At 40.2% G+C, this 10,057-nt stretch overlaps 1 protein-coding gene across 2 annotated transcripts in view; it reads right to left on the reverse strand.

Moving 5' to 3' along the window:
• The window catches only part of slc33a1 (solute carrier family 33 member 1), an 11,434-nt gene extending 10,062 nt beyond the window's left edge, over window positions 1-1,372 (reverse strand). For both annotated transcript variants that reach the window (XR_013937728.1, XM_080542870.1), the window contains exon 1: window positions 1,337-1,372. The gene's annotated coding sequence lies outside the window, so the exon portion shown is untranslated. The remainder of the gene's footprint in view (window positions 1-1,336) is intronic.
• Window positions 1,373-10,057: the final 8,685 nt, after the last annotated feature.

A 10,057-nucleotide genomic window follows, 5' to 3' on the forward strand; every position in this document is an offset into this window, starting at 1 on the left:
TTCAGAGCGAGTTTCTCTGGTATTTGGTTTGAGGTGTAGCAACATTCAAATGAGCATAACCTTCTTCAACTATTTTCAGATTTTAATGTATGACATCATTTGAAAGCTTACAATCTGCTTTTTCATCATCTACATTTTTCTAAAAATAAAAATGCCCTACTTGGGGACTTTTTCACCAGACCCTGTCACATTTGTCCAAGGTGGTTGGATAGAGCGATGGAGCTTGTTTAAAGCCAGTGCCTGTATACTTATCAGCAGTATCCTTTCTGCTGCCCAGCCCTTCCCCTCCCAATAACCAGGATCCAGAACAATATGCTTTATTTTGCCAATAGCCTAAATCCTGGAAAGGCACCAATACTGAACTAGAAAAGGAAGCTCCTGAAGAAACTTTGTGGGCTTGCAAATTCAAATGTTGGTGCTGTAGATTAGCTGATCAAGTTAAAAGATGGTTTGGACTTGGATGGTTTTAATACAGTGGCAAGAAAAAGTAAGTGAAGCCTTTGGAATTACCTGGATTTATGTATAGCCTACATTTGTCTTGAAATATGGTCTGAACTTCATCTAAGTTACAATAATGAACACACTCTGTTTTAACTAATAACACACACATGACTGTACTGTTCCCTATTGAACATCATTCAAACATTCACAGTGTAGGTTGGACAACGTATGTGAACCCCTCTAATGACTTCTACAAAAGCTCATTGGAGAAAGGAGCAAACCTGGAGTCCAATGAAAGGAGTTTGGAGTGTGGGTTAGAGATACTTCGACTTGAAAAAAACTCAAAACATTTTGAGTTTGCTATTCACAAGAAGCATCTGCTGATGCTGAGCCATACCTCTTCCAGAATGCAGAATCAGGTGAGTGTGAATCTAGAGTAATGTGATTGCAAATGCTACTGGCTATTTACTGTGGCCATATACCTCAAAGTACCCAATCTGCACTGTGTAGGACACCTAGAATGGACCGTACACAACTATTTCTCAAAGATTTGACCACTCTGTACAACTATGTCACTCTGTACAACCACCCGACCATACATCAGAGTCAGTGAAAGATGTTATTCCACTGGTCATCTTTATTGTGATCCATGACGTCATCTGTCCACAGAAGGACTGCATAGATCCATGACGTCATCTGTCCATAGAAGGACTGCATAGAGGAGGATGACATCTGTCTGATGCTAAAACGGCTAGCATGTTTACCAACCTTGTGTTATTATCGTGAGACGACACAGTGATTAATTAAATCAGTTTACTTAATTAAATAGCCTCCGTTGACCTAACATCATGTGTGTATAATGGAGGAAAAGATAAAAGAACACTAGAATAGCTACCTATTCTGCTTCCACCTGGATACATCGAGAGCTTTTGCAAAACAGAGAGGAGGAAGTAACTGTGTGCAACCTCGAAATGTGTCCGACAGCTTCAGCTGACGTGTCAATACGCTAGTAACTTCAGTTCCTATGAGACAACAACGGTGTAGGCCTATTTCAACATCTATTGTTATATTTGAGTGTCTGCCTCATTTCACCTCTATTTTATATCTTTTATTTCTAGTACATTTCTACATACAGTACAGGCCAAAAGTTTGGACACACCTTCTCATTCAATGCGTTTCCTTTATTTTCATGACTATTTGGTACATTGTAGATTCTCACTGAAGGCATCAAAACTATGAATGAACACATAGGAATTATGTATTTAACAATAAAGTGTGAAATAACTCTAAATATGTATTATATTTTAGATTCCTCAAAGTAGCCACCCTTTGCTTTTTTGTTGTTAATAAAATATATAATAATAATATTTAATATAATATGTGTTAATAATAATATGTTATTATATATATAATATTATTATTATATATTTTATTAACAACAAAAAATATATATTTTATTAACAACAAAAAAGCAAAGGGTGGCTACTTTGAGGAATCTAAAATATAAGACATATTTAGAGTTATTTCACACTTTTTTGTTAAGTACATCATTCCACATGTGTTCATTCATAGTTTTGATGCCTTCAGTGAGAATCTACAATGTACCAAATAGTCATAAAAATAAAGGAAACACATTGAATGAGAAGGTGTGTCCAAACTTTTGGCCTGTACTGAAGGCCCAAAAAAAAGGTATAATTCCTGTAAGTAGGATTAAGTTCTCTCCAAATGTCCAGTAAACCAACTTCCTCACATAAATCATTAAGAGTTGTGGAAGACTTAGATCTCATTACTATAGTTGGTGATTTGTCAACCCTGGGATCCATGACACAATTGAAGTCACCTGCTATTAAACCAATACCCTGACAATGATAACTAAACAAAGTGATCATATCCGACATAAACTCAGGGCACTCTTCATTGGGTGCATATATATATTTAACATAGTCATGTGTTGGCCAAACTGTGAACCGGTTATTAACATATATCTTTCCTCTGGATCCAGTATTTGCTTTTCAAATATAAAAGGGACATGTTTATCAATGAGAATGGCAACCCCTCTACTATTGGATTTAAATTAAGAAGAAAATACCTGCCCAACCCAGTCCCATCTCAGTTTAAGATGACCTGCTGAACTCATATGAGTTTCTTGTAATAAAGCTATGGAAGCCTGGCTTCTTTTGAGAAATGATAGAACTGTTCTACACTTAATAGGCTGACCCAAACCTCTGACATTCCATGTTACTACTGTAAGTTTAGTTTTAGACATCCTATCAACCTAAATACAAATAGTTTTTTTCCTAACTCTGTATTCCAAACCATAGTAATCTTTACCTATAATAATACTACTGTTGGTTAATAGACAATGATAAATGCCAACCAGGGGATACACACACATGTAATATTTATAACCAAGGACATAAACGTACAACATTAACACAAAACATTTAAGACAAAAAACACATTCAGGGTAGTGAAAGAAACCATACAAAACAAACACAAGAAAGCCACATGTACAACACAAACACACAGACACACAGACACACAGACACACAGTATGTTATGGTGTCAAGTGAACGCACCATATAAACACACATTACTCTAAGAGGCTAATCCTCAGCACTCGGGGGAAACCTGGTTTTATATTAAAGTGAACCTTTTTATAGCGTCTCTCCATAAAACAATTGAAGCATTCCATAATAAAAAAGGCAAGTCTAATGTGTACAAAGCCAATTGTAGGCTATCTTAGAATACCTAAATTATGTAGACTACCATATTCCAGGGACGTCATAGTCAGAGGTGTCAAAAGTATTCACATTCATTACTCAAGTAGAAGTATAGATACTATGGTTTAAAAAGACTTCTGTAGAAGTTGAAGTATCAACTCAAGCTTTTTACTCAAGTAAAAGTATAAAAGTACTGGTTTCAAAACTACTTAAAGTATAAAAGTAAAAGTAATGTAAGGGGGAAAAAATGCCATTAAGGACAAAAGCTTAGGCCACGCCACAGGGGCCTATAGTGCACTACCCCACCTCCCCCCCAAAAAACATTTTCCTAAAGGCCATAATGACTATTATGTTATTATTAAAATGTTAATGTTGAAAAATTTGGGATGCACTTATTTCAGACGCATTTATGCCCATTGAAAATGAACACATTTTAGTACAATGCAAATACATTAAAGAACCATATATGTGTACTACTGAGCATTAACATGTGAACACGGAAGATATGATGACTAGTTGCCTAAGTATTGTAATGGTGCAAAAAGTCAAACGTCAAAAGTCAAAAGTCAATAGCCTTTATTGGAACTGTGAGGGCAAAACCATAACAAAGTAGTGATTCAATATTTCCTGAAAAAACACACACATACACACAATCTACATCAGCATCAGAGTTACCAATAAGCTTTGTTCAGCCGCAAAAGCAGCAGGTTCTCAAAATTCTTTGAGCCAATGCATGCTCTTTTTGGCCTGAAGATCAGCCCTGCGACACTAAACAGTCTTTCACAGGCTGCTGAGGCAGGGAGTCCCGTATTAAGTTTGAGTGATAGCTGGCACACAGCTGGGAAGGTCTTCAGTACCTCTACTGTGTCTCCTGGGCACCCCAGGTACGCATCCAACTGCTGGGACGTTTCAAGAGGGCCGGTCTTCTTCAAGGAGGAAAAGAAGTCCTCTTCCTCAGACGATTGGGAGCCCTCACTGAAGTGTTTCTCGTCCTGACAGTCCAAGTGGCTTCTGATATAGTGAAGGCCTGTGGAATAAAAAACAAAAATCATGACAATTTAGACTATATGGCAGTATTGTAACTGTGTATTGGATAGTGTTGTGTGTGTGTGTGTCATTAAATGTAATTTCAAACTAATTTCACTGTCTTCATAGAAATTACACATATTAAGCGGAAGTGAGACACTTACCAAGTTTGAGGATATTTTCGTCACTTGTCCAACAGGTCTTAAATTTGGGAACTAGAATGGCTGCGGCTATCAGTTCTGGATCTGCAAGCATCTCTCCGAAGCGTTTCTCAAGGCCTGAAAGAAGTGCAGCAATCAAAGGCTCACAGAACTTGGAGGCGACTTGAAGGTGCTGTAGCTTGGTCCTTAGCAGAGTTATGGTGGGGACCAACCATCCCATCTGCACACTGGTTTCTCCCTGAAGAACATCCAGTGCCTTTGCAACTGGGCTCATTGTCTTCGCATATTCTGCAAGAAATGCAAGTTCCACTGGAGTAAACCTGTACAAAGAAGAAGAGAAAAACACAACATGGAACATTAAGTCTACTTGATGTAGCACCTTCAACTGGAGGAACTGATCATTAAAAAGGAAAAATATTGTCATCTGAGACTTTTAGAAATGAAGTTGTGTTGCTACAAATCACATTCATAGTAAATATGGGGACTGCATATTGGCATAGTGCATACGTGTTCTACAGTATTCCAAGTATAAAACTGTGACTTAATCTATTGTTAATCACTTCATTAACTGTAAGGCAGAAAAACAAGCACTTACTTGGGTGTATCTAGTTCACTGCAGACAGCTGCAAGGGCTCCCTCGCCTTGTTCTCGTGTTATTCTCACTATTCTTTCTACGGCTGAGAAGAGTGAATTCCACCTTGTAGCAACAGGCCTTACGAGTTGGAGTTTGCAGTGGTCTTCAATTACTTCAGATGCGGTGGTTGATCTTGAACTTTTATTCCACAGGCTAGAGCATTTGGCAAATGTGGACCTTGACACGCGCTTGTACAGTGGGTTGACCTCTGCTTTTGAAGCATCAACTGTGGACACTAAATTGAGGAGGTGGCAGGCGCAGCGATGGTGCTTGGGTAGCTGGTATTCTAAGTAGTCATCTTCTTCCAACAGGGCTCCGGCATCAACAAATTCAACACCCTCAAGGCTTTCCTCTTCTTCATCGTTATCATCATTTTGGCCACAATCATCCTCTTCTCCATCACCCTCTCCTACAGGTTCAGCATTGTTGTTCTCGTCAGTCTGCCCATAAACTCTGAAGGCTTTCAGGAAGTTTGATCCGTTGTCAGTTGTAGTGCGAACGATCTTCTCTCTGACATTGAATTCTGTGTGAATATCATTTAGGGCACCAGCCAGGGCAGAAAAGGTATGTGACCCTTTAAGTTGCTTGCATGCCAGGGCAGCACAGGATCTCTGCATGGTCTGGGGGTTAAACCAGTGCGCAGTGACACCAATGAAACCGCGACGGTGTGCCGTCCAGCAGTCTGTTGTTGTTGCTATGAACTCAATTTCACTAAGGGCAGCTTTCAGTTTTCTTTTCATTTCAACAGAGGCCTTTGTGACTTTGTTAACAACAGTATTACGCGTCATGACATTCGTATTTGGCTGAAGATGTTGCACAAGCTCAATGAAGCCCTGTTGCTGAACAATGTGTGGTGGGTGCAAGCCTTGGACAATGAATTTGAGGACTACTTCATCCACACTTGCCTGGGACACTCTTCGAGCCTCCCACAGCTTGGTTTGTTTGGAGGGTGGGGTCAAAGAACCTTCAGTGGATGACTTCCTTTTGAGGGCTGTTGAAGAAAGTTGCGTGTACCTCTCTAGACGAGTGGGGTGTTTCTTCTGTGGAGAAAATGAATGCACAGGCACAGATTGAGATTCATATTATTTCTCTCAAACCACAAGCTGAGACTATCTAGGACTTCCGCTGTATTAAATGTCACGCTGGAAGTTCATGAATGGAGGTCAGACTACAAGTTAGGGAGCAGTTTCACTGGTCTATGCAATTATGTTGAGCAGACCAGAATATTGCCACTTAAAGCTGTTTTAGGACCACAAGCAGCTGCTGGCATGACTGAAAAGTAACATTATTGTTAATGGCACACACCGCGCACATTTCTTCTCCCGTGGGAACATAATTAACTCTTTACAGCAACAAACACGGTAAAACTCCGACCTCAACACATGAAGGATTACAAATGAAACATTGAATCATAGCCTACTGCTAGCAAGCAAACCATGGGATGTTCTTAGCCATAGCAAACATTGCAAATTTACCATTAGTACGTTACTAGGTTACTACAAAATGTCGACTGATAATAACAAACTTTCAGCTTACCTCAATATGCTTTTTCAAATTAGACGGTGAGTTTTTGAAGGCCATTAGCTCGTGGTACTTGGGTGCGCAGAGCTTGCAGCGCATTCGAAAGGAGTTGTTTTTGCATCCAACCATTTCAAAAAATTCTTCCAGGTACGGCCAGGGATGGAGAAGGGTTGGCTGATCTTCCTGGCTATCAACCTGGTTGATGCTGGTGCTTGGTTGGGACATTTCGCTGTTATTTTGAGTCTCTGGCACGGTCACGGACATCTTTGGCTACATACATCTGCTTTCCTTGCTGGAGTGTGATTTGTGTCATGTGCAGCAGATGGAATGCATCTCGTACAAACCAATAGGGTGTCGGAATGGTATAATGTTTATACTTCTTGTCACAGCTCCGCCCCTGGCTCATCAGACGTCGATCAGTGAACGATTAAGAGCGCCCCTGGCTCATCAGACATCAATCAGTGGACGATTAAGAGCGCCCCTGGCTCATCAGACGTCGATCAGTGAACGATTAAGAGCGCCCCTGGCTCATCAGACGTCGATCAGTGAACGATTAAGAGCGCCCCTGGCTCATCAGACATCAATCAGTGGACGATTAAGAGCGCCCCTGGCTCATCAGACGTCGATCAGTGAACGATTAAGAGCGCCCCTGGCTCATCAGACGTCGATCAGTGAACGATTAAGAGCGCCCCTGGCTCATCAGACGTCGATCAGTGAATGATTAAGAGCGCCCCTGGCTCATCAGACGTCGATCAGTGAACGATTAAGAGCGCCCCTGGCTCATCAGACATCAATCAGTGGACGATTAAGAGCGCCCCTGGCTCATCAGACGTCGATCAGTGAACGATTAAGAGCGCCCCTGGCTCATCAGACATCAATCAGTGGACGATTAAGAGCGCCCCTGGCTCATCAGACGTCGATCAGTGAACGATTAAGAGCGCCCCTGGCTCATCAGACGACTTATCTGGATAGGTTTTTTTTGTGTGTGTTTTTTTTAACGATGAAAAGCTGTAATGAAAACAAGCTGAAATGCAATAGGAGTAACGAGGCTATTTTTAAAATGTAAGGAGTAGAAAGTACAGATAATTGCGTGAAAATGTAAGGAGTAGAAGTAAAAAGTCGGCTGAAAAATAATTACTCCAGTAAAGTATAGATACCCAAAATTTCTACTTAAGTAAGGTAACGAAGTATTTGTACTTCGTTACTTGACACCTCTGGTCATAGTATACGGTGAGTTGTTATCAAAATAATAATACTACTAACCATTGCGACTAATAACAAAATTATAACCCACCCCAAAAAAAAAGTAAGGTAGACGCTCCTTATAGCCTACTTAACGTCAAAGTGCAATTACACATTAGTTTATTCAAGAATACAATTGCGCAATGGTTCATGCTAAAGACTGACATTGTGCCAAGTCAAGGCAGAGATTCATCTCATTTTAAGTAAAAATAAATACATAATCAATGCGCCACAAGGGGGCAGTAGTAGCCTGCCATTCACAACACAACAGGGCCCAAGTCGCACATCAGCGTCGCACAACAGCTACAGAGGCTCAGATATGCCTACATAACGTTCAGATATGCCTACATAACGTTCAGATATGCCTACATAACGTTCCATCCTGTCGATAAACAAAATCCACGCCGCAGTAGGCTAATAAATCAGTCTCAAATTCTCTGAGCATATCCCAACGTCAGTGACTAATAGAATAGACTTTATTGTCCTTGTACAGTTGCCTATACAATGAAATTGTAGTGGTTCTTCTGAAGGTGCAAAAACAGAAAACATATTCACATATTCACAAACATATACACATATAACATAATGTATAATAATAATAATGTGCAGCTTATATTAAATTGTAAGATAAGAAAACAAAAATCCAATATCCAAATATATATAAAAAATATCCACTTATGTATCAGTCAAAGTGCTGCGTTGGAGCAGGGCTTACCCACACCATGGCACAGTTAATTCGGCAAACATCAGCCTCTCGTAAACTGGATACAAGATTGGGCTCTGGACACAAGTAGTCCTCCATGTCCGGGAACTCTTTCACCATCGCTTCTTGGCGGCTTGTGGATCTTTGAAGGTGAACCATTCCGAGTCTATCCGCACCTGTAATACTGCTGGGTGGCGAATTCGGGTCTGGAGTCTGGACCTCCTTTTCGTGGAGTACTGGAATCTGGAGCTTGTCGGAGAGGAGACGCACCAGGTATCCAATCATGTTGCCGTTCTCGTTTTTCTCAGGTAGGTTAATCAGGTTAATCAGGTTAATCAGTATCACATCTAGGCCCTGGACAATCTAGACAACTTGATGGCAGCTACTAGATTGTAAACATAAGTCAGTGCAATATTGAAATACAACTGTGAACATTTCAAACCTGCTAACTGCGACACTTTAAATGAATGTGCAATATGACAACCCCTGTGTACACAAGGTTCAGATATAGGAAAAGTTAGGATATGTAAAGCATAGCATAGAGTACAGCACAGTGTTTTATTGTATAGTATTATAGTAGTATAGTATAGTAGATAGTGTACATAGCCTTTATTTATGTAAACCAGCTCTTTTCCCTTTTTTATTTTACCCTTGGCCCTCTTGTTTTTTAGTCTTTTTCCAAGCACCAGGGGAGCCCCCCCTCCTAAATTTCGTTGTATGGTACCTGTACTGTATTAATGACAATAAAGACCATTCATTCATTCATTCACATTATTGCGCCTCGAATGGTTTTCTATATGGACATTTCATTCAATGCATTTTCGAGTTTAATTTCCAAAACCTTCATTGCTGTGTCCTGATTATTTACTTGAATGCCCTGTTCGCGCAGGTCTGCACCGACCTTTTCCAACTTGTTGTCCAAGGATTCAATTGATTTTTCCCATTGATGAAATTTTGCCTGAAAGCTGATCTATTTTATCCACCTGTTTAGCAAGCTGTTTATTGGATTACAGCACTTCTTCCATCAATTCTTGAAGTCTTTCCATGTCTTTAGCAGTTTTGTTGCGCATCATTTAGAAAAGTTTGGTCTTGTCGGATTCAATTGAGAATAATCTCAAAACTTGCGCTAAACATTGCTGCAACCAGAAAAATAATTAGAAATTATTCTAATTATACATTTATGGGTAGCCGATTGTTTAAAGGAGAAAAACCAGAGTTTCTTTTCCCGAGTCAGAGCCTCTGCCTACCCACTCCCTTCGGCCATCTCTCGATGCCTCGTTGAGTCGTTTCTAACCGGAGTGAAACCACCCTTTTCAAGCGGAGCATCCGTCGGTTGTTTGCTCCGGGAGTGACTTCGAATGCGCGTTCTCACAGCTCCAAACGACACAGAGCAAAGCGAATGTTATCCTAAACTCCGATTCCAAGTGAAGCAAATGTTCTAGTGAGAACACACCCTTAGATTGTACATTATAAATCGGACATGCCTATTCAAAACAACATTGAATAGTGGGTGTACCGACAGCCATCTCTTAATATCATAATATGGATGTTTTAGTTGACATCTTAACAACCACCAGGGGAATATTCAGTCAAATGAGGCTCAGTT

Source organism: Nansenia antarctica (genome assembly GCF_963989245.1).
Source record: "Nansenia antarctica genome assembly, chromosome: 12".
NCBI lineage: Eukaryota > Metazoa > Chordata > Actinopteri > Argentiniformes > Microstomatidae > Nansenia > Nansenia antarctica.